Source organism: Neolamprologus multifasciatus, chromosome 23 (assembly GCF_963576455.1).
Source record: "Neolamprologus multifasciatus chromosome 23, fNeoMul1.2, whole genome shotgun sequence".
NCBI lineage: Eukaryota > Metazoa > Chordata > Actinopteri > Cichliformes > Cichlidae > Neolamprologus > Neolamprologus multifasciatus.
In genome coordinates, this window is record NC_140460.1 from 34808146 (window position 1) to 34835127 (window position 26982).

Here is a 26982-nt window from a genome sequence, read left to right on the forward strand (position 1 = left end):
TTGTACTCCGACAGCATTGCATCACAGAGATTGGCAGAAACTCTTTACCAAGCACACCAAGCGTACACAGGTAAGCTCAATTTGTGCGTCTTGTCCACACCTTAATTCACTCAAAGCCGGATTATAACCTCGGCTCAGGTGAAATGACCAGGCTGCCCTAAATCAAAGGTAAGCCCACACTTGTGTGTGGCGCAAATCTCCGCAGACAGAGTTCATATTGGAACAGCAATGGCGAGGTGACAGAAATTTTGAACTATGTCAAAATTGGCATATATTTTTCCCCGTAAAAAATATTCATCGCTAATCTTAAAATATTCATGCCATGTTGTAGCTGTAAAGCGAGTTTGACATTGAGAGGTAGTTGGCAGGATTCCATTTAGAGAGTATGTAGGAGCTCTGTGGCCAGCAGCACAAGACGGCTGTAATGCATAATGGCAACACATTCACTTTCAAGCTTACACATTGGTGTTTCACCCCCTGTGTGCGTATGTATGATGCTTCATGGGAAAACTTGGGAAAAGCATTCTATTTCCACTTGATGTATACTTAGATTCTTATAGAAATAGCAAAGCACTGACAGATGCCTTAAATATACGTTCTACAACGTATGCTGGTACACATTTCTTACCACCTTAAATAATTAACTTTAATTAAATTCTACTTTGAATTATTAACATTAGGCAGTGATCTGTTCCAGCATGTTGGAGCTTTGGCAGTTTGAATCCCTGCTAGCACTAACAACATGCTCTCACATCCTCGCACACAAATGCACACCTACTTCTACATTTATGCTATACACCAGCCAAAGTCCGTAGGTGTTCTTTGACTTGCAGGTGCGAGATTGTGAATGTGTCCAGCATTCGCTTCCTGCTGGGAACAAGCATGTGTTTTGGCTTAATTCAATCCTAATTACATATTTATTTTTATTTTCCCAGCTCAGCTTGATCTTTACCAAAGAACCATGGTTATTAAAATATGCAGTGATGGGGGTATAAAAAAATCACCCCGTAAACAGTTGTAGGAGTGTACTTGTTTTAAATGTATGCACAACTAACGTTGTTTTGAAATTAAGCTATGCTCTTCATTTCTGAATATGCTTATGTTATAGGGAAAATATATTGCATGTAAAAGTGAAATATATATAAATGTGTAAATACACTTTTTTTTTATAGCTGAGATATTAATGGCAGCACCAACGCTATTTTTGTCTGTTACAGCTTATATAAGGAAAATGTAGCACTCTAATTCAAGTAAAGCGGGAATAATATAGTGATTCTTCAACTCTAATAGAGACGATTTGCTTGTCTCTTTTCAAAAAAATAACAAAATAAAACCAATTACTGGACCTTTTATCCAGCAGTCAGTTCTGTGTCCTAAACAAGCTGTTTTAGCTCCCTTCCCTTTAAGGCCTTTAACCCAACTTTCATTTGATTGTATTTGATTGCCTTTACTTCTCCAAACAGAAATTGGTCCTAGTTGGAACTGCCTTTAAATGTGCAAAGCTTCTGAAGACACCCCCTAATGTTTGTTCTTTTTAAATTCTCAGATGGAAATGTACGGTGTGCCTGAGAGGTTAAATGCGCCGCAAATTAAGAAAACACCAGGAACTAGAAAAACTCTGTAAAAGCACACAAATTACAGTGGAAGTTGAATAAAACACAACTGAGACAATAAGGGTTTCTCTATTTCTGTTGTCTTTTGTGTGCTTTTGCAGCATTTTTCTATTTGCTGGTGTTTTCTTAAGTTGCATGTTTTAGAAGACACTGTTAAAATTGTAAATACGCCCATTGCCTGTGAAATCATAGGTGAGCCATTCAAGTTCAATGATCAGGACACGACAACCGATGTGTTACTTTGAACTTGTGGTTCGCCTCTTTAAACACTGCATCAAATGTTGTGTTTTTTTGGGAACAGCGTCTTCTCTCTGATGTCAAACAGATCAAGGAGTAGACAAATGGGTCATATCTAATACAGTATGTCCATACACAACTGTGGCATTATTTATGTGTAAAAAGCTTTTCTTACAAACTCAGTTTGTGCATATAATAACCTCACTTAAGTGACAAGAGTTGTGTGCTTCATATCCAGGGAGCTGAGGCTGAAAACTGCCAAGTCACACCTAGCAACAATACTCCACAGTGCTCCAAGCACACACATATGCACACAAAAACACAAATATAACGCAAAGAAACACTTAAGTATTTCATAGTGTGTGTTTGTCTCTGTCCAAATGCTTCATCGTGCAGGTGGGCATAGGCACAGATTAAAAACGGGCAACGTATCAAAACAAGGCTATACCCCTGCCGTTTATGTTTGCTGCACAGGCTTTTTCTTCGAGGCGTTTGAAAGCCAGTGGGTATTATTTTTAATGATGGTTTATTGAAACTAATCTGCCACCCTAATCAGAGGGACTTTTGCAATCTGTGTGTCTGGCACTTTTTTCTGTTTATGCTGCTGGCTGTTTATGTCATACCTAAATAGTATATATCAGCCAAATGCATTTTCAATCACTCACGAAATGGTTAGGAATAATTACGTAAAGCCTCAAGATCAAGTCCAAATGTTGCGCTCACCTTGTCTGAAGGTCACCAGGAGGGTTGAGATAATGGAACACAATGAAGCAGATACAGCAGAGACTACATCCAATGATACTAAATGACTCATAGCTGTGACAAAAGGTTTGACAGAGCAGGTTTTTCACTTGGATTCATCTGAAAAGGCATTTCTTTTTGCTTTGAGCAAACAAGTGAATCAATTTTGTAATCTTTAGGGTAACTCACAAACGCTTGCACACAAATACATAGTTCCGTCACTGATTGCAGACTTTTTTTGCACCCTGTGTTTGTTGTTTATCTCTTGAAATTGTCAAATAAATCAAAAACTCTTTGAGTTTGCTGTTGGCTGAAAATGTTGACACTAGACATTTACTGATTCCAGCATAATGGGCAACTAGAGACAAATGGAAAGAAAACAACTTGAACTCTTCACATAATGAAACAGGAAGAGTGGCAGAGGCACACGTCTCCAGACTTTAAAGCAAATGGCAAAACTTGCCTTTTGAATTTTTATTTTTCACTTTTCCATTTCAGAACTTCTTAGTTAAGCTTATAAAAGATATACTTTGTGGTAAAACATGTTTTTCACAATGTCAGCTGCCCCTTAGAGGTGAGCATGTCATTCTTCTCCTGTACTTTCTTTTCCATAACAGCGACAAGACCACCAAAAAATATTTTGCCACAGTGGCATGGCATCCACTGCAGAACCCTGCTTCTCCTTCGTCTGTACCCACAGCTTGAAAAAGTGACGGCAGGGGGTTGTGAACAAGTTTCAGTATGTGATGAGATGTGAGTGAGATTCTGTCTAAGATAAACATGCCACCCATCCATGGCTTAACACCTATGAGACATACTGAGCTCATGTGTCAAGCCTCCTCCAAGTCCCTCATTTTTCATTCCTTTATGGCTGACTGTTGGGCATTATACTGGACATCCAATAATCCAGTAGCATTTTAATTGGTACTCAACCAAGTTGCTTCAGTAATGGTTGTTTTGCTTGTCATCACTGTAAGTCACTAAATGTCACTGATATTCCACAGTCCCTTATGATGCAACTAAAACTAAATTATTTCTGTGTGATGGCCAACATTACTGTTAGAGTTAAGGTGTATTCATAACTTGGGGTTAGGTTGCATTTTAGCCACATGCTAAATAGTCATATTATGAGAAACTGGGAACTATGCCTTCGCCTTTCAAATTATGCCTACATGGACTTTTCCTTAAAGTTTTTCTTTTATAGGCTTTCCCAAATATGTAACAACCCTGCACTGTAGGGTAAATGTGAACCTCACCCTAAACAGGACATTCAGAACTTGTTTAACAGGTCAAGAGGCTCCACTAACGGACATTACGGAAACACCAAACGAAGGAAAATCTTTGAAGAAAAATGAGGTTCTATGCCTTCAAAAGAGTAAAGAGACTTGGGGTTGTGGTACCACAGTTTAATAATGCATTATGGGGGTTTTTTTCTCACTCACTTGTATACTGTGCCACTCCTTTTTAAAATGATGCCAATACTGGGGTTCATAATGTTGACAAAACTGTATCAGTGATGCCTTATTACCCTCTTTAACATATTCAAACAAACCTCCCTGAGAAATCCCCGATAAGCCCTCCAGCTTTAGCATTTATATATATATATATATATTTATATACTGAGTCTGTACTTTTTGAAATGTGATGAAAAGTTTTTCTATGGAAGCTCCTTGGCCGTCCTTGGTCAAGTCAGACCGTGATGAATCATGCATTGGATCAAAGTGGAGCTGCCATCCTCGCGGGGGCACAACACTGTCTGCAGTCGCTCTCTTTCCACCTGGCTCTCTGCGTCAGCGGCCACAGGTTGGCTTCCCTCAAAGGATGTCACTGCCGAAACTGTCCCTTGCAAGACCAAACCCAGCAGAAGTGGGTTTTATTTAGTCCTCTCAAACGACAAGTCTCTTCCTCACTCCACTGCCTCTGCAGCTGGTACTTGTTGGCGCCCATCTGTTAAGGGTATTGTTTATGTGGTTGGTGATCCGGAACTCATTACCATCCCACCTTCCCCTATACACTATTGTTCTTCCTGCTAATATGGAGACTCTGATGCAATCTGTCTTGCGGTACAGTATGGAGCTGACTGTTTTAGAAAGGATAAAAGAAACAAACATTCCAGATGCTGAGACCTGTTTGAGGAGGAAACAATTAAAAGCCCCACAGAGAAGTTGGATTTTGAGTGTAATGTCCTTGAAAGAGGCAACAGCCAAACTTTATAGCTGAGAAGTCACTTTAATCCAAAGGTTCTCAAACTTTTTCTGGCATGTACTGCTGGTTCAGAAGCAACATTTCATACACAATTTCAGACAGCAAAACAAAGGTGTTTAATTGCTATAATAATAGATGTGTTCAGTCAACTATACAGAAAAAGGTTCTCTGGTTATTTACCAGGCACACAGAGGAATCTCAGCTTGAAAAAGCACTTGTTTTAACATCCCTTCACAAACACATTCCGATTTTAAGACATTGTCTTGGGGTTAAAGTTTGAATACGGCTTAGGCTTAGTTCGTGGTAGGGGCTGGGATTTAGATCATAGTTAAACATCCAATTCATTTCATTTCAGTTCAATACAATTTTATTTATATAGCACCAAATCAAAGATTCAGGGTGCTTTATATTGTAAGGTAAAACCCTACGAGTACAGAGAGAAACCCCAACAATCAAACAGCCCCCTTTGAACAATGACTTGGCAACAGTGGGAAGGAAAAACTCCCTTTTAACAGGAAGAAACCTCCGCCAGAGCCAAGCTCGGATAAAGACAGCCATCTGCCATGACCGACTGGGGGTGAGGGGAGGAAGACAAATCAAAAGACACGGTGTGGAGCGAGCCAGAGATTAATAATTATTATTAACTGCAAAGTGGTGTATAAATACATGGTGACTAAAAAGAAACCTAAGCATAAGTCTTCCAAATGTGATACTGTTAATGTATTAGCAAAAGTAGTCAATCAAACGGTGTGTGCATACCCCTCCCCCTTAAACTATGCATTTCCAAGTCTGCTAAATGTCATCATCATAAAGTGAGCTTGATGATTCCTGCAGACATCTGCATTCCTATCAGTTTTTTTTTAACTGCACAAGTGCACAACACGGCGCGAATCACAACTCTGCATGCGTCCACATGGCAGACTTCAACTAGACTTTTTAAAAGTATAAAAGCAATGACCAGTCAGCCATGGTGTCTCCAGCTGGTCATGTCCCTCTCTATTATAAAATCAAGGCCTTGCACACAGAGTACACAGGCAGCACTTACTGTAGGGGAAATACAATTAACAGATAACTTTTAGCCAGAATATGATAAGTGCATATCTAGATGACCTCAGTTGGCACTGGATATACTTGGATCCCCAGCAATACATGAGGTAAGACAAGAAGTGGATGGCCAGACATATTTCTCAAATTATTAGTACATAATGTTCCTTCCATTATTCTATTATTGTCATGGTTACAAAAATATGGCAGATTTAATGAATAAATATGTTTATACAGCATTCTCTCTTAGTCGGTGTCATGCTATCACATCAGTGATGTTCATCAGTATTTATTTTTCTTGCTTTGCTTAATTTTAGAGAAACTTGAGGACAGATGGTAGAAATGTAGGTAATCCACATCTAATACAACCGTATTTGAATATGTAAACACTGTTTGGTGGTTGAAGGCTTTGGAAAGATTAATTGAGCAGCATGGTGGAGCAGTGATTAGTACTGTCTCCTCATAACAATCATGTTCCTAGTTTGAATCCCCATTGGCTGGGGCCTTCATTTGTGTGTGGAGGTTGATGTTGTTCCTGTGTGGCTTTCTTCCCACAGTCCAAACACATGCATGTGATCTCAGTTGGTCAGTAGGTGTACTGATAATCCATAGACTAAATTGCTGTTGCTTATCGTCTGAAACACTTTGAGTTGGCCGTAAGACAAGGAAAACAACATATAGGTACCTTTCCATTTCAGTTGATTACAGCAGAAATCACATTATACTACAACTCTTTACCCTTTGAAAGCCTGCTAGGATTAACCCTTAAACTCTTTTCTTGAGTGAGCGGTCATATATCAGGTCTGCATATAGAACAAATTGACTGTGTGTTTATCAGAAATTAGTGAGGGTGCTCTCTGTCTATGCAGCTACCATTGGAGAAATCCAAAAACTATTCTAACACTGTCAGACCAATTGTTATATACTGACACTATACGTAATTAAGGGTAAAGGGGAGGTCTTCAAATATAAAACCATAGGTTTTGAGGGTGGCCTCTGCAAAGATTAAAGTTACAGCTACTTTGTCTAGAAACTTTTTAAAGTGAGATATCAATTGCATAAGTGTCCTTTTTATATCTGGAACACCGCTCTGGAATATTTAAATAGACTAAACGCACTTGATTTAAAAAAAATATTCTGAATACTGTATAGTTTAAACACGTGCAGTGGCTGATTTTCTGATGCTGTACGTTTTGCAGTAATGATGCCAATAATGATTGTTAAGGGTTCAAATGTTTAATCCTACATGATGAAGCCATATAATATCTTTTTATATACTGTAGTATTGATTCATTAGGCCAGCTCTACAAAGACCAGTAAACCTCAGAGCCACAGTAAGAGTCACACTGCACAGCTGATAACCCATCCATTTTTTACTCATATGGATGGAGTTACTCTAGTTTGCTTCATTAGTGCTGATCACAGCGATCAACCCTAAATGATGGGGTTATTGGAAAGTAAACTGCACTGTATTGATTAACCATCTATGCTGCATTTGATACAGCATACCAGTCTATTCAATGGCAGAGTGCCATTCATCGTAGCACTGTTTAGTTGTTGTCCTAGTAAAACTGAGGTGGGCTGTCTCTTAATGGAGTCAGCTCTTTCCCTCCTACAAACTTCACCAACCGTTCAGAAATCAACCAATTATTAGTTCATCTGGATGCTGTCAGTAAGCCAAGATTCTGGGGTGTGTATGTACTGTTGTGAATAATCAAACTGCTCCAATAGCAAATTGCCTCAATAAATACCGTGTGTATATCTTAACAGGTAATATTTATAAATTCTACAACAGCAAGTCACCCAAGCCTTGATAGATGCATCCTCCTAGGTCGATGAATAATGCAAATGAAACTAATTCTTTCTGACCTAGTGCCAAGCCTAACACACATTTATATGCTTCGCTAGTGAATGATGTGTGAGATTCCTATTATGGAAAGGAAGCAATCTGTGTTTTAATAATGGGGCTGACAGACCTTGGCCTTCCTATTCTTGAGAGGTTGGATGCACCTTATGTAACTTCATGTTGAATTAAAAGGTTTGATATGTTCTCAGGCATTATTTGAAGCAGCACTTGTTGTTTGTTTGTCTTGTTTTGAAAGCAGCCACATGCTTATTACACTGAAATAGCTATCATAGTGGAACTAATTATAGTGTGAGGTGATTTTTTTAACTGAGAATTATCATCAACCTTGCATATGAGCTTTTTCTCAGATCATGGGATGAAAGATTGGATGCAGCTGCTTAGCAGCATCACATCCATTAGCATGAAAGATATATGCTCAGGATGTCAAATGAAAAGCAGTGGCTATGAACCAAATCCTGCTAGCTGGAAGTCTTAGTTATCAGTGTTTATAAGAAGTTGCATTTACTCCTTTAATAAATGAAGCCAATTTGTAATATGTAATGAAATACAATCGTTATTCTTTCACTGGTCACATACCATAGAGTACTACGTGAACACTGCCAAATGGCTTTACATCCTACCTTATTCCAAGCAACAGATCTTTTTTACTGCCTGTGCTCATGTGTATGACAAATTGAAATTCTTATTCAACCATAATTTGTCGCAGATGTTTCTACTCCTCTTAGATTAAAAAGAGACCAACCATAAATATCTATTAGATTTTTACATTTCTAAGAGATGTGTGAAGATAAATCTTCATCAGCCAGGGATGTCCCACCTTCACAGAGGAAGGGGTATATAATAAAATTCATGTTAATGTTAGATAGGCACAGAGCAGCTGCCTAATACCAATAATACTTTCTACTAATCTCCCTATAGTACTCACTCCAAGGCTTACGTACAAATTTGCCTTAACAATCAAAGATTATACTTTCAATTGAATTTACCAAGTAGTTTTTGTAGGCAGGTGAAATTCTGCTCACATTTCCATCCTGTGTTAATATTTTCTGATATTGCCTAAAGTTTAGTTGAACAATTTCTCAGGTACAAGCAATTGGAAAATAAAGAGGTGATAGTAGAGAAACAGAACCAAACTACAATGTACAGTCTAGGGCTAGCTAAGTCAAAACTTCTTCAGGTAAAACATTTGTTTTTCCTTGAGCTCTTTTGGAAACTATCCATCACTGAAGGCAGTGTTTGGTAGCCATAAGAGACTACATGGTTGAAACACCAGAACACTGATGTGTTGGCCTTTTTTAAGCCTGAGAAGTGTTGCGCTACTACTACCCACTAGCATTGAAGATGATGAGCCAGCCTAGAATTAAAAAGGTTAAGTTAATAGTCATATCAGAATCAGTTCAAGGACAGTCAGTTATCAAAAATATGTACGTGTATTCATCTTCTTCTGTAGACTTTTGCCACATGTGGTTAAATGTGTTCAACAATGATGGCATTAGCATGACAAGCCATCCACACCCAACACTGCTAGTTCTACTAGCAGTATGCTCGCATTTCCTCTGAAAGGTTGCACCTTTAAGAATGATAAAGAATTCTGAAAAGAGTTAATAGAGTAGAATATAGTTACATTTTTTTAATATAAACATATGTATACATATGAAGTAGTTTTGCCCCTTGGGCAGAAATCTCACTCAAGTATTTTTCGTTACTCGAAGCTAGCAAATTATGTGATTGTGCAGATTAAAAATAGGTCTATTATTTGCCTAAATCCAATTGGCTCGAACATGATGTCAGCTTAGACACTGCCTGTCAAGAGTGGTTTTCGTGCATTCAGCTAGGCATTCACTAATAGCATATGACAATCTCAATGAGTTTCCCAACTTAAGATTCCAAACCAAATAGCAGCACCTCGGCTCAGCGTCTGCTAATTTAGAAACCTGAAATCAATTTACAGCACACAGTTGATGGCTTTGGATAGTCTCAGTATCTCTCGCCCCACTCATTCAGCTGGGACCTTTTGGAGAGGAAAGCGTAATTCAACTAGCACTCTATAAATTCTATTACATGGTGCTGGGTATGGCTGTGAAAGTGCTGTGTCTAATGAAGAGCTCGTAGTACCTGACACCCTGCTTCAAGTTTCTGCTACAACACACCAATCAGAGCAAAAAAGTGGTCTTCTCAGGAGAAAAAGGCAGGGTGCATGAGTGTGCTGGAGATAGTTATAGACAATGTGTAAGAGACAAACTGTATGTTTGTTTTTGGACAACTCACTCTTTGATGAACTTAAGTGAAGGTATGTACTCTATAAACAAATAGTGCACTTGCTTCGTTTATTTAATACATTTTTATTGCTTCTGTTTTTTAATCCCATGTTTTAGTTATGTTTTATTAATGCTGTGAGTCTTCACGTTGAACTCCAAGGATTTTTTTCTTGACGGAAAACAGATGACCATAACTATTGACACTAATGCTTCTGTAAGCCTTGCATGCTGTGTAAATGCTGCTACTCCTGATATTTAACAGGTATGTTTGCCATGGTAACCTTATCAATTTCAATGTATTTATATAGCGTCAGCTAACATTAAACATCATCTCCAGGCTCTTTATATTGTAAAGACCCTGCAATCTAAGCTAAGCATGGTAGCAAGTTATTATTTCCTTGTTAGAAATAAATGTCATTACCTTTGGAAGTATTTCATTATAAAGAACAGGGTATGGTCTAATAATGGCATTAAATGCCAAAAAAATAAATAAAGGTGGATGAAAAAACTGCAATTAATCCAGAAATGTTGCTACAAAATGTGACAAAAGTGACTCTTTTAATTAATCTATTAATCAAATTAATCAAAGTAGGCTGGTTTATTGAAGAGCAGCTCAGTAAGGTTCTTCAACCCTTTCACTATACACTATAGACGATCCGATATTACTTATCGGTATCGGTCCGATACTGACGTAAACTACTGGATCGGATATCGGAGAGAAATAAAAAATGTAATCCGATCCATTAAATATCAAAAAAGCACCTCACAAAACTTGCAACATGGCGTAACTCGGCTCATAACCGTAGCACGTCGGAGCAGTGTGCTCACGTGTTAGAGCAGCTGTGTGTATTTGTAGCCTCGCTACCAAACCTGCATTTCATCTCCGAGGAAGTGATCCCAGAGAGAAGTAAAGCAAGTGTGTAAGTTCATCTCTGAATGTTTGTAAAGCATTCCCACGTTAAGCTTAACAACCGATATATGGAGCAACTGCCTCTCTCTCTCTCTCTCTCTCCTGCTGCTACTTCAATCGTGAAACTGATTAATGATCAGCTGATCGGCTTTTCTGTGGCCAGTCCATCTCTCTTGTTTGTTTTTGGCCCACTTCGCGCCAGAAAGAGGAAACCAGCAGCTGAACAACAGCAGCACATTTAATATTGATAAGCTGTTGTTAGAATTTATTTAATAAATACTGTGCAGGGGCGGATCTAGCAAAGTTTAGCCAGGGGGGCCGATAGGGCATGAACAGGGGAAAAGGGGCACAAAGACATACTTTTCTTTCTTATTCTCATTTAAAATGTCTAGCTTTTAATAAATAATAATAAATAATTATCGGAATCTTACACCCAAAGTTTTAATCTTATGTAAAATATATAGAAGTCCATTACTGTATATAGTAACTGTTAAGTCTAATATACCCTAGTAAGCTATAGTACTTTTTCCTTTGGGAAGATACCATCTGTGCAGTCTGCAATTCTGTTAAAGAAAGATGTTGAATCTATTTAATTATTCTTGAAAAATAATTTATTTCTGTGCATTTTTTTTTCACACTGCATCAAATTAAAGTTGCTTACGTCGATTAAGCATCATGAGGTGGAGGGTGAGGGTGAACTTATACAAAATGCAGCAATATATTAAAAAAACTGTTTTATTGATTAAAAAACACACTATATCGGATTCATTTCGGTATCGACAGATATCCAAATTTATGATATTGGTATCGGTATTGGACATAAAAAAGTGGTATCGTGCCATCTCTAATATATATGTGTGTGTGTGTGTGTGTGTGTGTGTGTGTGTGTGTGTGTGTGTGAATTTTAAAAGGTTGTTTGATGACTTGCCTCAAGTGAAGTGTCAACATAACATCCATTCTCATGTTCCTGCTAGTCTTACTCTTCTACAAACTAGACTCATTTTGCCCAGCACAGCATCGAATGTTTTACATACCACCAAGGCTGAAACCATCTCTGCATTGTCCCATTGATGAGCAAAATACTTTTGAAATATGTTTATTATAAATCATATTTGATAATAAATATAAATAAAACAGGTTTATCTTTGAGCGACAACAGACATGTATCCACAAGCTATTGAACAAAACTAATATTTTCTGCAGAGTCCAGGGGAGATGGTTGCTTTCACAAAGCTGCTAAATATAACTTGGCACAGCAAAAAAGGAATAAAGAAAACAATAAAGAAGATTTTCATTTCTGTGCCATTTCATGTGGTTTAACACTAGCTGAGCTTTTTGCAGATTTATATGGCCTCTATTGTGTGGCATTTGTCCATCTATGATATATTCTTTTCCAACTTTCACACTAAGAATAAGTAACTGGCAGATGTGTGCAATATATTCTTTTCTAATATCAGTGCATACAATACCAACTGCTGTAGCAAGTTTCAAGGAGGACACATTTTTGATAATCCTGTGAAAATAAAGAATACATCACAAACTGCTAGTTTAACTATTGCATTTATTCTTTGGGTACAGTACCTTCTTTTCCTCCTCTGATGTATTAGAAAAAGAATCTGCAGTGCATAGTTCTGTTCCAAAAAAGCTGATAATTAATGTCTAATTTCAAATATAATTTTTGGCCCACTGTGCAAAATCCACTACGCTAGACCATTTTACAGATTACCACTAAAAAGGAATAATGCATGATCTAATTTAAGAGTGAATGGACTCACGCCTCAATACATCTCTATGGGGCTGATCATTTCGGTTCATGAGTAAGTGGTAAAAGTAAGTTGTTAAGCTAATGTCCTTTATAGTGTGTTCATTTTTATACATCTTTTTATTGAACAAGAGTCCAACCAAGTATCATTTGTTATTGCATATTTCTCATAAGGGAACACGCTTATACTGACTTTGATCAATTTCAGTGAATCCTCACAGTAGTTGGGGATGTCAGGGGAAGTGACTAACACTGCCTTCCATCAACAACTCCAGTTGAGATGCCCTTGGGCAAAGCTCTCAATCCTCAATTACTCCGCTGGAGCTACTCAGTGAGCAACAGTAGAGGACTGCTGTTTGTATCAGGTAGCTTTCAGCTGTATGTGACTGATTTTGAAATAGCATGCAGCTGAACAAACAGTCTTTAGAACCTTCATGTGTCTAGATAGAGCATATACACTAAACAGTATTCACCTTCTTTTTATCAAGATTTAACCCAATACAGTTTAAGCTGACAGGCCAATCAGTTATCCCACACATTGAGTTTTTAACATAAAACTGTATTTTGGATGAACACAGCCCTGGTGGTTATGTTCATCTTCAAGTGTACAGTTTTATACAGTGTCATCCACTGTTTTCTAAACTCCTGAAAGTCCACATTTTAGTTACTATGTTGGTTAGTCTGCAGACTAATATCACCATAATTGAATGAGAGGGAGGACTGCTAATGAAAGCAAGTTTGATTAGACAGTATGAGTGCAATGGACATAAACAGATATTGGCAAATTAGTTTGAAGTTCATTCCAAGTATGTAGAGTCTGTATTCAGTGCACTATGTATCTCTATATTTTTATTAGAAATGTTGCTGACTCACAGATTTTTGTTTTATAGGTGAAACTATACATGTGATAAGTAAATTTCCAGTTTACCTCTGTGCACTTCTCTTCCCCAGTACCAATAGTTATGAGTTATGAAAGTAAAAAATTAATAAACTGGTTGAGCCACATACAACCCACTTTGATCTCAAGTATGGCCGCACCAAAGAAGTCAAAGGAAGTTTACACAAATTTATCTTGTATCTAGTGAAATTAAACAGGAGATTTACTGTAATCTAATTGTTTATCACTTCATTACTTTGATGTACTATGAACAGCCATGGTCCTTCATCAGTATGAAAGGTTGTAAAACCTATAAACATAGAGTTAAAAGTTTAAATGTCCTTCACATTTCCCAATGTCATCCAGTAGGCCTGCTGAGACAGTTTTCGCCCGCAGGCCTTGTGTTTGACACCTCCGGCTAAGAAAAATGCTGGCAAACGGTCAGTATCATTTAAAGTGCTTGTGGCCTCAATTGTGCATAACTGAAACAACAATGTGATGTAATCACAACTGAAAGAGACAAGTTAAAAAAAAGAATACTCTGTACAGTTGTTATGAATAGTGACATAACCTCTCGAAACTATATCTTTTCTTTTTTTTTGGTGAGAAATTGGGTAATAATATTACACCAGAGTACAGGGTAATGGTGAAGTCAACATATGTAAATAAAAATAAAAAAACAGCAGATTGTTTAGCTTGTTACTCTTGCTGAGTAACTAAGTATACTGTAAGTAAGGATTTAGTCAATCAAAGTTTAGAAGCTCACATCCTAAAGAACATATACATTGTTGTTGTTGCCTATATTCATTTTTGTCAGTCCAAGTAAATGGTATCAGCCTCAAATGTATTTTTTTAACGGAGAATACACAATTTTATTCATGGTGACAGCAAAGAAAAATACTTGTAATTGAGAAAACATTATGGTTGTACGAAATTATGAAAAGTGACACTTGCTGAGACTGCAAACAGCAAGCTGATTTCAAGACACCAGTGTGGTTTATTGTCCAGACATTTTCTGTGACCGTTGACAGCTGAAATGAAAATGGACATTTCAATTCAGCTCTTAATGCCAACGGCGTGCAATGCTCAGTGCTTACGCCTCTAGTGACCGAGAGTTCATGCAAATTTTACACGCTTCCTCATCCAAAAGAAAGAGTGAGAATGACGCATCAGGCCTTCTGCCAAAGCTATGTAGCAGTAAACAAAGACACATACACATGCACATACACAACACTTGCTGATGTAAGTTTGCGCTTCAGGATTATTATTTTTTTTTAGTTCATATTCATGCATAAGTCAAAATGAGCAAAAGCTGTGACTTCCGTTGTCTCTAAATGAATAATCCAAGGTAATTTTACTTGTTCTCTTTCTTAATTGTTTCTGCTTTGTTGAATTGAGTAAGTTCACTCACATGTTAGAAATGCATAATTACGCAGGCAAAGGGGGGGAAAAAGACAAAACAAGCAGATAAAAACACACATAAGCATGTGAGCCTGACGCAGCTAGTTTTAACTGCCCTAAACACCCAAGAGGATGGGGTCATGTTGGGCCACGTCATTAACCCCTCCACCCCTGTGTGTTTCTGGATCAGCTGCTTTGGCAGTCTCTATGGGAAAATCAATCATGAGCAAGTGTCCAAAGTAATTTATGTGTGTTTTTTGTGTGTAAGACAATTAGAGACTCGTTGCTTACATGGCTGTAAAAAAGAATCAGTCCTTCCACAGAAACAGCACAAAGCATGAGTCTTTTTTTTTTTGTAGCCTAGGTCATGTTGACATCTATTGTACTATGTAGTGCTCACAGTGACTTTTGATTTAACAACTAAGGCAGTTTTAATTCAAATCTTGCATTTAAAAAAAAAAAGATTGTTTCATTTTCAATTTAACCTTTTAAAAATTGATGGAATAGTTGTTTTGCTTTGATTAGCCATGATTATGCCCTCCAACCAATGTCACCATTCCTCCAAAGCTAGAGGCTTGTGGTTCCTAAGGTCATAATTCCAGTCAATGGTAGGATAAAATCAGGAAAATGACAGCACTGCTCCCACCCGAGTTAAAGACATCAACCTCTACATTTAATTGCGGGGGGGGTAATACTTGGCTGTAGCTCTGGATGAAGCAAATGAAGCAAAAGAAAAAAAAACAGAGACTGAAACCCACGACCAGCCCATGACAGTAAGCTGATTGCGTGTCTGCCAACTCCATCTGAGGGATAGTCATTGAGGCCCTATGGTAATGACTTCTTTGTGACAAGAATCAGGCAAGATGTGTCCTACAGTACTGTTGTTTTATCTTCTAGAATATCCTTCCTGATCCTACTCTTCTACTCTTCTTCTTTTTTGGAATATAGAAGAAGAAGAGCAAGAAGGATACTCCACATTGCTTTTACATGAAGAAAATGCAGATGAAAACCTTCACTGACCTTACTAGAATTGAAAAGTCTGTGCTATGCCTTCGATCTTCTTCTCAAATTCTCATGTTTAAACTATATGCATGCTGTTAAGTTCACTGGAATTTGCATTACAAATATTTGGTTGCAAGGTTGTGCTTCACCGGATGAAGTGCACAGCCTTTTGGGATGAGAGTGGTTAATCTCCTCAGTTTTGATTAATGCCAAGCCACACAGAATCTATTTATAGTGTTTTCCACCTAATCCAAACCATGTCATATCTGTGACACCATTGTTCCCAGCAGGGCCAGTCACAAAATCACCCTAAAGGTCTGGCCAGTGAGCGGTTTCACCCTTCTGTCTCTGCCTATGTGTACCAGCTTATGAAAAGAGGGACCTTGGTGTGTACTGCAGTGGCTTACACAAATAAAAAATGTGAAATACTTATTATTTACAAAGTACGATTGATTAGTTCCCAAGCAATGTTCTCTCGTTTGTGAGCAAGGCTAAATTTCAGTCATATTTAATATTGACTTGTAAAGCGATCATTTCCTCAGAGGTGGCCTTCCATTTCAGATGGCACACGTCTTCTAATGAAACTTCCCCAACACAGATTGATGTTTTATTTCATGCATTGAGTTCATAACCCACAAACTTTGAGCTGAAGTGAGGCAATTTAAACTATAAAGATCCCACAATGGACAAACTAAGCATTTCAGCACACTGACTTTCTAAGTATCGCCTCTGATACAAGGAGTGATCAGTGGCCCAGGAACACTGCGCTTCTAACAGGGAATCAAACATGGATTTTTCATCATGAGGAAAAGACACCTAATTTGAAGTTATTGCTTGAGTGGTTAGATTTGGGGTGGTGGTTTGGGGGGAACAGCTAATGAGTCTTAATACAAAGCCCTCTTGCTATGAGGCAATGGTGTTAACCTTTAGGCCATTATGCTGCCTTTCTTTAAAGTTAATTTTCTCCAAACACTTTCTAATAAGTCTTGTGGTTTGTTTGGATGCAACTTGGCAAACCTAAGTTGTTTTTCCATGTTCTTCTTAGTGAGAAGAGGCTTTCTCCTGGCAACCTTTCCAAATAAGGCATACTTGTTAAATCTTATTCCTAATTGTACTGTCATGAAATGTAATATTTAACATGCTAACTGAGGCCCAGAGAGTCTGAAATGTAGCTCTTGGGGGTTTTTTTTCTGTGTGTGTGTGTGTGTGTGTGGGGGGGGGTGTGTGTGGGGGGGGGGGTGTTCTTTGTAATTTTTGTAAGCATAGCCTGACCTTGGGGTCAGTTTGCTGGGATGTCCTTTCCTGTGGTATTGTGTTGACATACACCTGAATGCTCCAGTAACAGCCCGTTCTCACTCCCAAGGCGTAACATGCTGACGTTTTGTCACGTCCCGCGGCGTTCCTGAGGAACGCGAAAGGAGACCTTCGGCGTTCTTATGGTACGCGGCGGGTTATGGCCGAAATCCAGTGCAATGACGCTCCCGCGGTAATAGACGTTCCAGCCCTGTATTCCAGCCCTAAACCTAACCTTATCCCTAGCCCTAACCATAACCTTTTTCCTGATCTTAACCAGGACTTTAATGATGTTAAATAGCTGTTTGTAAGCATTTGAAGAAAAAGAGCGAACATGTGTAGATTGAGTCCATACGGTTCTCATAATTCCTCATTTTTCCGAGGTCGTCATTTAGGAACGTGGTGGGTAGCCGAAAACGTAATATGTTGACGATTTGTCACCTAGCGTGAAATGTTACGCTTTGGGAGTGAGAACGTGTTGCCAGTAAACTGCCAGAATTCTCCTTTGATAGAGGTGGTGACACTTGCTGATGATCAGTTGATCAAGTACATTTGATTAGCATGACCTGGCTGCTACTTACCCTCCTAAATTTCATGGAAGCAGTAGTGGTATACTTCGTTTTTAAAAGGACTGCACAGAGTCCTGTTAAAATGTTCTCTTTCATATTTGTACATACATTTTGAGAAAGATAACACCTCTGTTTTATTTTTTTCAACAAAATTTCAGTCTACTTGTTAAGCATAAAGCATAGTCTCATTATCAGTAATTTTCTGGCAGATTTTAACACTGATATCATTTAGTTAATATAGTGTGTCATCCTTTTCACATTGAGTGCCTCTGCAACTGTAGATGTCATGTGTCCAGGGGAAAAGGGTCAGGTGGATATTGATCAGTTCTGCCTTTATAGAGTGATGTGATGATATTATTTTATAAATTGCTTTTATAACTCCTTTATTACAGTGGAAGTGAGATAGACCAGAGTGAAGGCAAAAGGGCCAACAAGTGCTCAACATCTCTGGGAACTCCTTCAACACCGTTGGAAAACCATGTTAGGTGACTACCTCATGAAGCTCATCGAGAGAAAGCCAAGAGTGTCCAAAGCAGTAATTAAAGCAAAGGGTGGATATTTTGAAGAGTTTACAAGTTTGTATAGTAAAATAATACAAATTCCAGAATTTTGTAATTTGAATTTTGTAAATTTAAATACAATTCAACAGCAAAATTCTATTTTAAAGAAGTCTGTAAACCTATGCGAATGATATCAGTAACTGTGTGTAAAGTATATTGATGCAAAACGTGTAACATTTTTAGAATGTAATGATTTCAATCTTGTCATTAATCTGAGTTTTATGATAAGTTTAATCATTGCATTGGTTTTACTGTGCTTTACAAGGATATAAAACAAATAAAATATGCATTTTAGATAAACAATTCTTTGAAAGAAATTAGAAATTACCCTCTGATGGACGACTGGAGAAAGTACAGGATATGTATCAAATTCTCATTCTCATTCAGGATGCTTCTTTTCTGTCTGATGCTGCTTGTGTAGGAGAGACATGCACAAGATTCTTTTAGTGCACGGGCAATGCCATCCATGGCAGTGTGGATGCCTGTTTTAAAGAGACACAATGGCTGCATTATGAGTTATTTTTATTTCAACTTTTATATCAGCTGTAGTCTTTGCTCTGATGAGTAGCCACTTTAATCACACACCTCAATGTGATAAATACAATAGGGATTTGCCTATGAAACCAGATGTTCACTGTCAGCTACAAAGTCATGAGTGATTTTCTATATATGTTTTATAGTTATAGGTTGTTGTTGTTGTAACTTCATTAGTTCATTTTGGTTGGGATATTTTTTTATTGCAACTTTGGCTGTTCTTGTACTGGCTCCCATTGAATATTAGAACAGATTTTAGGGCTTGCTGTTGACTTTTAAGGGTTTTTGTAGCCTCTGTGTAGTTGACCTCTTAGTTCCAATTTAGCCTGCATGAACCCCGAGTTCCTGAGGCAGATGTTTTAGATCTGTTCCTGAGGTGCAGCCAAAAAGTAAAACTGACCGAGATTATTATTTGAAAGCCCAAAGCTGTGGAGTGGACTGCCTGAAGAAATGAGATTAGCAAAGTCTGTGACCCCGTCTTTAAGACATACTTTTGAAGGAGTGCATTTTTTGATGTTTTTTTTTTAACTCTATTATAGCGACCCCTTAGATTTAATTTGTTTTTAACACTTAGAAGCATTTAAATTGCAATGTTCTTTCTTTAATTTGATTTTGTGATCTGGCCTTTTTTACATTTACCTTGTGCTGTCAAATCAACACAATGCATATATTATTAACACTTTGCTTCGGTAGCTTCTTCAGACTTCAGAAAGATTAATATTTTTAAATGTTGTGTAAATAGGACACAATGACATATATATATTTGTAATGAACCCTGAGCAAAATGGCATTCTGAGATTGGGTTAGAAAATTTGGTTAAAAGTATGTTTTCGAATATCCCTTTCCAAAATTAAGTAAAATATTCACCACCTGGGTCAGTTCTTTTTTTATGACTGTCCAGATGTTTTTTTCAATGGGCGCTGCTGTTCTTTTAACTATTGACATTTCTAAATAGGGCTTACCTTTTGCTAAGCAACAAATAAATTAGTAAATGAAAATGTGTTGTTAATGTCTTAACATGTAAATGAAGATTATATCAACTCACTACACAACCTTGTGGTACAAAATGGTAATGCATGACAGAGCAGCCTGGGCCTAGTTCAACTTTAGCTGATCGCTGTTCAACACAGTTCATAGATACTTTGGTCCTAATGTCATAGCTGTTGATTCTTTACATTCATTTACATTAATTCGTTAGTTTCAGAAGGTTTAACAGTTTTTAAAAGCAGAATTGTATATTAATACCGTCACTCATAACACCTAAATTGTCTAAACACTGTACACTGTTCTCCATTGATTGGGGGCTTCTTTAAATGGGAGTCAATTAAAAATAAAGACATTTGGAAAAGAAAAAGAGGAAAAATGTACTGAACATTTGCACCAGTGCTAAGAAGTTGTCTGAAAAGGGAACTACTCAAGCTTACTTTTGGAACAAAAATTGCACTGCAACCCAGATTTAGTGCCGTCACTCCATTCTAGGGTGCTTCACACTGATTTTGACATGAGTGATGTCACGACATGCTGTGAAATTACCAGAAAAGGTGGGAAGGAAACCACTTGCGCTCAATGAAATTACCTCTTCACCAGCATGAGGTCACCATGCCAGATCTGCTGCAGCTTGAAAACAGCCTTTATTCTTTTCATAGTAACAAGTGCATTAGTTGATGCTGGGCTGGTTGTGCACTGTGGCATCACCCGTGGAAGGTGACAATTACGCAGGAGGACTAATGTTGTCAAAGGACAATTAGAATGTGTATGATGTTAAAAACCAAGTGCTAATCAAGTAAGCGCACAAGGTCATGATCTCATAAGGGAGGAGATAAGGGAATAGTCTGAGCTTTCTATGCTTCATAAAACTACCTGACTGACCTTAATACAAAGAAACTCAACCTTTATTAATAAAAATTTATAATCACCTAAAATGAGCAAGTTGTAAATGGAATTAATATGCTCGCACTGGAGCTCATTTGAAGTTAAAGGGACATCTGAGGCCTGTGCATATGCCCTGTATTCATTTTTAATTTGGATTCTAAAGTTGATTTCTCTCACTTCCCTATCACTGTCTGGTGCATGTCCTTCAGACAAAGCAGAAATGGTTTGATATATCATTTAAAATGAAAGCGTATAGGGCCAGTTATCTGGCAACCATAACTCAATTTTTCAACATACAGCAATCAGCGCAGAGGAAAGTTGGTTACGTAGCTTAATGCCGTACTTGCATAAACAGTCCCGACTCATACTGAGTTGAGAAAGGATTCATTTTGCTTTCATTCCCAAGAAATGATCTTTTTGCTCTCATCAAAAATTGATCATTGGCAAATAGAAACAATGTACCTCTCCTGTCCACAACGGTTTTCCTTGACAGAAATGAATGTGTTTGCTGATTTCCCCTAGCATTGAGGTTCAATACTTTGTCTCGAAGATGGATGTGGCTTTTACAATTGTCAAACGTCCCCAGGCATGCAGGATGGGAAGATTTAATTTATTTATTTATTTGTTTGTTCATCAGGATCAGGGATATCTAAAAACAAACTAAGAACAAATCAGCATACTTGCAGACTACATCCCGCCCTTTCTGAATTACTAAAGTCTTGAAGGCAGAAATGAGGACAATCATTGTTTTCACAATATCTGTGTTTTGAAGACATTCAGGTATCCAACATTACCATGCACTCTGCGGGAAGCAACCCCCTCAGTCTCAACTCAGAATCATTTTCAATTGACATCTTCTCATAATAAAAGGGTGATTTCCCAGCATGTGCATGGAACACATTGTTGTAATAAAAAAAAAGCAGAACCTTTGTGTGTTTTAAGTAGATTAAAAATAAATCACTGAATTTTGGTGACTGGAGAAAGAATCTTTTATAAGTAATGTGCCATCTACATAAGGCTATATAGTCCTTCTGCAGTGCAAGTCATACAGACGAGCTACAGACACATATATCAAGGGATGGCATTAATAGACTTGTGCACAGCTCATTCCTACTTTTACTGATCAAGAATGGAGCCTGACACATTGGAATGCATTTTTCCAAGTATTTTATGAGTCGGCGCCAAAGGTGGATGAAGGTGGCAGATAAGCTAATGCTGCAATCATATACCGATCATCCGAGCCCACCTTGGTGTAAGCGCGGTGCCTAATTTCTATTGCTCTTCTGAGGCCATTATGGCTGCTAACCCAGTAACGTAATTGACTCTACGTTGGCCTGCTGAGCTTCTGGGAGTGGAGCTAGCTACTAGCAATTTCCTAGATAGAGAAGTTGTTGACGGTGGTTGGGGGCTTGTGGTTATGTGTGTATGCAACTGGCTGAGTGAAATACCAGCACTGTCAACTTCAATTGAACCAGGCCCTTGAAACAGATTGTGTTCTCACAGCATTGCTTTTTTGCAGACCTCATATTGTCGCTGATGGCATTTTTGGCATGCAGTTGTGCAGTCTTTTAGAGGTTGTTTTCATTTCCCCTTAAATTCATCACACTCCTCTGAGTTTTGCATGTTGGCTTTTTTGGAGTTATTTCTGCTGGTTCCCATTACAATGGAAGATAATGACCTTGAAACTAATGCTTTTAGAATGCTGTCTGCAGCCATTTGAATGCCTCACAATGCCTTTTTTTAATTATTTAGATTTTGATGTATTTTACCCTTAGTGAAATTTGTTCTGCAAACTGAGAGATGTTGACAGGTGAAAAAAGTCTTTTTTTGTTGATTTTAACCTCAGATTTAAACAAAACACGATGGAACCTATCATAGGATTTCATCATCCCATGGGAGTAACTGTCACTTAATTGGAAAGTATTGATTTTTCAAAAGCTATTTGCCACTTGCCAGCCGCCAGTCAGAGGAGAGGTCCTACATCCTGTTGGGGATTACCCTTCATAAATCTTGATTAACCATTTCCGATTAATTGTTGTGACAGCAGTGAAACATTAGGGGGCAAATCAGTGACATGTCACAGAAAATAATGCATTTGATTCTTGGGATGCTTGAGTAGTGGTTTGTTGTTGTTGTTTTTTTTCAAAGAATTCAAACCACTTTCTTAATTTAGTCCTGTAAACAGTCAGTAGAGGCAGAAAACAAACACATAAATGCACTGTAAAAAATTGTAATATAAAAGTATTTTACTGTGTATTTTACAGTTTTGTACAGTTTTTCTAGAATATCATTAAATTTACATAAATAGGCTGTGATTTTACATTTCAAATGTAAATTAACGTAAAATCACTGTAAAAGTAATAAAACATAATTTTCTTGTTTGTTAAAATGTATTTGTCTGTACATATGCATATTTAGATTGTTAAAATACATTCACAAATGTCTCATAATTTCACAAATATTTGTCCGTTATTTGAAAGATTGAACTGTTAAATTCAAATGTAATGCTATGGAAAAATATATAAAATGATTCTTATAAACTTTTTTTTACATCAAATAATTATTATTATTATTATTATTATTTAGGGCGATCGTGGCTCAAGAGTTAGCAGTTCACCTTATAATCAGAAGGTTGCCGGTTCGAGCCCCGGCTCGGACACTCTCGGTTGTTGTGTCCTTGGGCAAGACACTTCACCTACCACCTACTGGTGATGGCCAGAGGGGAATTATAAAGTGGAATTGTAAAGCGCTTTGAGGGTCTCAAAGAGCGCTATATGAATGCAATCCATTATTATTTAAACCAACTGTTAACTGTATATTTCTGTACATTAAAGTATTATTATTCATATTGCCACATTCATTGACCTTGTTTATAGGTAATTTCATTGTTTAATCACATTAAAATGTAATTTAATGTTTAAAAGCACTTGAAAAAGGCAAAATCCCATGTAAAATTAGGGCAACAAACTGTATTGTCATTACTGAAAATAACCGTATTTTCATGAGAAAGTTATTTTCTGTTATTTTATGGTATTATTTTGGCGCCCCAGCTGCCGGAATATTACTGTTTTTTTAGGATTTTTTTTTTTTACCGTGTGTGTCAACCATTTCCATGAGTCAGCACTAGGATTTAATCTGTTTTTCCATTGATTACCAGCCATGAGAGCTTATTGTTTTCACCTTGTGAGTCTCAGGGGTTAACTTTGATTTGTGAGGAGGGCAAGACCTTGTTAAGACAGTTCCTGGTAAAAGACTGCACTGCAGACTATAGGGATAGATGTGTGCTGATAGTGCAGCTGTCCCTTTAATAGTTCTGATACTTGGTGACATCACAGGAAGCAGGAGGTAGTAAGGTTTAGTGAAGTTTGCACATGGCCAAGGAGACTGCCATGAATCCACATGCATCTGCCCTCAATACTTCATCTTTTGGAGCATCGTCTGTATGTATATTGTTTATTTGATACTTATCTGTAGTTGTATTTTGTGACATGAGGGAAGTTTAATGTGTAACTTTGATACGTTGTTGAAGCCACATGTTTAGAGCGCGGCTATGCTTATTCTTGCAGCTAAAGTGCTACGCTATGTTGATTTAGATTATTGTAGACTTGTAGGTACAGTGTAAATGTAAGATTTAAAGAATATACTGTAATTGTAATTTAGTTTGTTTCAGTTTCACACTTTCTACATCATAAAACCTGTGGACAAAGAGTAATGGTCTTCAGAGTCTTGATGGAAGAAAAGTGTTGAACCTTGCTGCCGGTTCCTCTTCTGTGCAGTGTGAAGAAGGAAAGACAGTACAAGATGTTATTGTTTCAGTAAAAAGTACACTGTAAAATGTAATTCTAGATGTTTGTTATTTCAACATATTATTCTATATCAGTTTGACGATAGATGACTGAAGTTGTTGTTATAACATAGAATTACAAGTTAAAAACGTCCCAATTACACCAAAAAAGCTAACTTGAAAACTCATGTCCAGCTAAATCAGCAACTTATGTGAACTTGACAATGTGGGTAAGTTGAGCACAGCAGGATTCAAAACTGTCCCACGTCACTGCTATTGAGGTGCATCATGGGGAATTGGCGGTTAACGACATGCTCACTTTACTTGGACGTTTTCTAATCGTCTTCTTTGGAATATGCTTTCAAGGTGAGTAACACTGGTTATAACTATAAGGAAAGAGAGCTACAAAAGTTGGAACATGTTTTGAATTTATGGCAGGACGTGGGTTTTCTCTTTTACCGATTTGTTTGCTTTAGCTAATGTAACTTTAGCCGACAAGGTCCACCTTGTTTGTCATGACCAAACTTGACCTAATAAACTGACATATGGCCTTTTTAATGGGTTTAATGTGGCACTGACCAAATCACAAGTGTTGTGCACTCAACCACTGTTGCGATATTAGCAAGCTAACTCAGCTAATTAATAAAGCTTATTTCATATTGTCTCTGTACTTGTAAATTTCTTTCAAGTTCACAGGCTGTTGTATTTTGGTGGAAGTTCATTTTGGCAATATTTCCAATAACTGACTGGGTTCAAAAAGAACTTTTTGGCAGGACTGCTATGCTTGTTGTCATCTGTTTACCCCTATGTAATCACTTAAGTTGTTATTAACTGCTGTATGCTAAGCTGCAAGAGTGCACTGAGGATTGAGACAAAATATGGTCTACAAACCAGCATTATATTAGTTTTTATCAGATAGTCCTCCAGTGTGTTTATTTTTTGCTTTAATTATATTGTGCAGTTATTTGTTACCCTGAAATGCTTTGTGCTTAACAACAGCTCACTATTTTAACTTATTTTTGAACTCTTGTGATCAGTATGACTAGATTGTGTGAGTTTCCATACTAAAAGAGCTGTAGTGATAAAATAATTGGCATAAGAGACACTGGTTTTTGGCATGGTATACTGCAGAAGTTTTTTCTAAATTTTTTTTTGCATAATTTACCTTTTAATTGAACTGCATTCCCTGTATTGTAACAGAACTAACATTGTTTATCAATAAACAATAAATCAATAAACTGATTAAAGAAGCATTGTCTATGGAGCCACAATCTGATCCTGTAGTGTAGCTGCAGTTTACACATTTCATGTATTCTCAGCCAGATTTGGTTTAGAGCACAGCCAATATTTAGCATAAGTAGATTTAAATTCACACACACTGATGATGGCAAGCTACATTGTAGCCACAGCCACCCTGGGGCGCACTGACAGAGGCGAGGCTGCCGGACACTGGCACCACCGGGCTCTCTGACCACCACCAGTAGGCAACGGGTGAAGTGTCTTTCCCAAGGACACAACGGCTGAAACTGTCGGAACCGGGGCTCGAACCGGCAACCTTCCGATTATAAGACGAACTGCCAACTCTTGAGCCACGATTCAGTCATCCACCCATCTGTGTGAATGACTGAATGTGTAAAGCGCTTTGGAGTCCTTAAGGTACTAATAAAGCGCTATACAAATACAGGCCATTTACCATTTAAATTGAAATTTTTGTTTGAATTCTGCAATTGAAGACATGCTCAGTTATTTATGAACATGGTCTTTGTTTAAAGCAAGAAATGGATTTGTAACATGGGGGTGCATATCTCATTCTGAAAAAACTTTAACAACTAATAAGTGTTACCCAAAGCCAATCAGCATCATCCAAGGCATGAGTATGGCTCTTCTTTGGAAAGACATGAATTCTTAAGCACGAGGGATATTGTGTAATTGTAATTGTGTAATTTTATTTATTTTTTTGTCTTTGAACCCTTTTATAGCCGACAGGTATTGAAGACATGTTTTCTAAGAGGATGAAAGTTGGCATTGTGATGGTGAAAGAAGAAGACATCATTGATGTGTTGGTTGTCCTTGAGGCGGCAGTAATCCTGTCTAATCTGAGGGATGTCTCAAGTGCCATTTCCATGCTGATGGGCCTTCTTTTTGCCCTCAACATAGACTATCCAAAGGAACTTAAGGACATCTTTAAAGTCATTCAGAACATCCTAATGAACATTGGTGGAAGGCAGTGCGTCTCACTAGTGCATGGTCTAAGAAACAGACTCTTGCAGAACGCCATGCAAAACTGTAATTGTATGCTCACAGCATACAATTGCCTTAGCGTTAAGGACAGTTTTTATTTTAATGTTTGTTTTTTTTATCCTTGCAAGTTCTCATTCTCACTTTTGTATGTCACTAAATGAGTACACTTTACATTCCAGATTAGACAATTACTCATTTGTTCATGGTTTAAG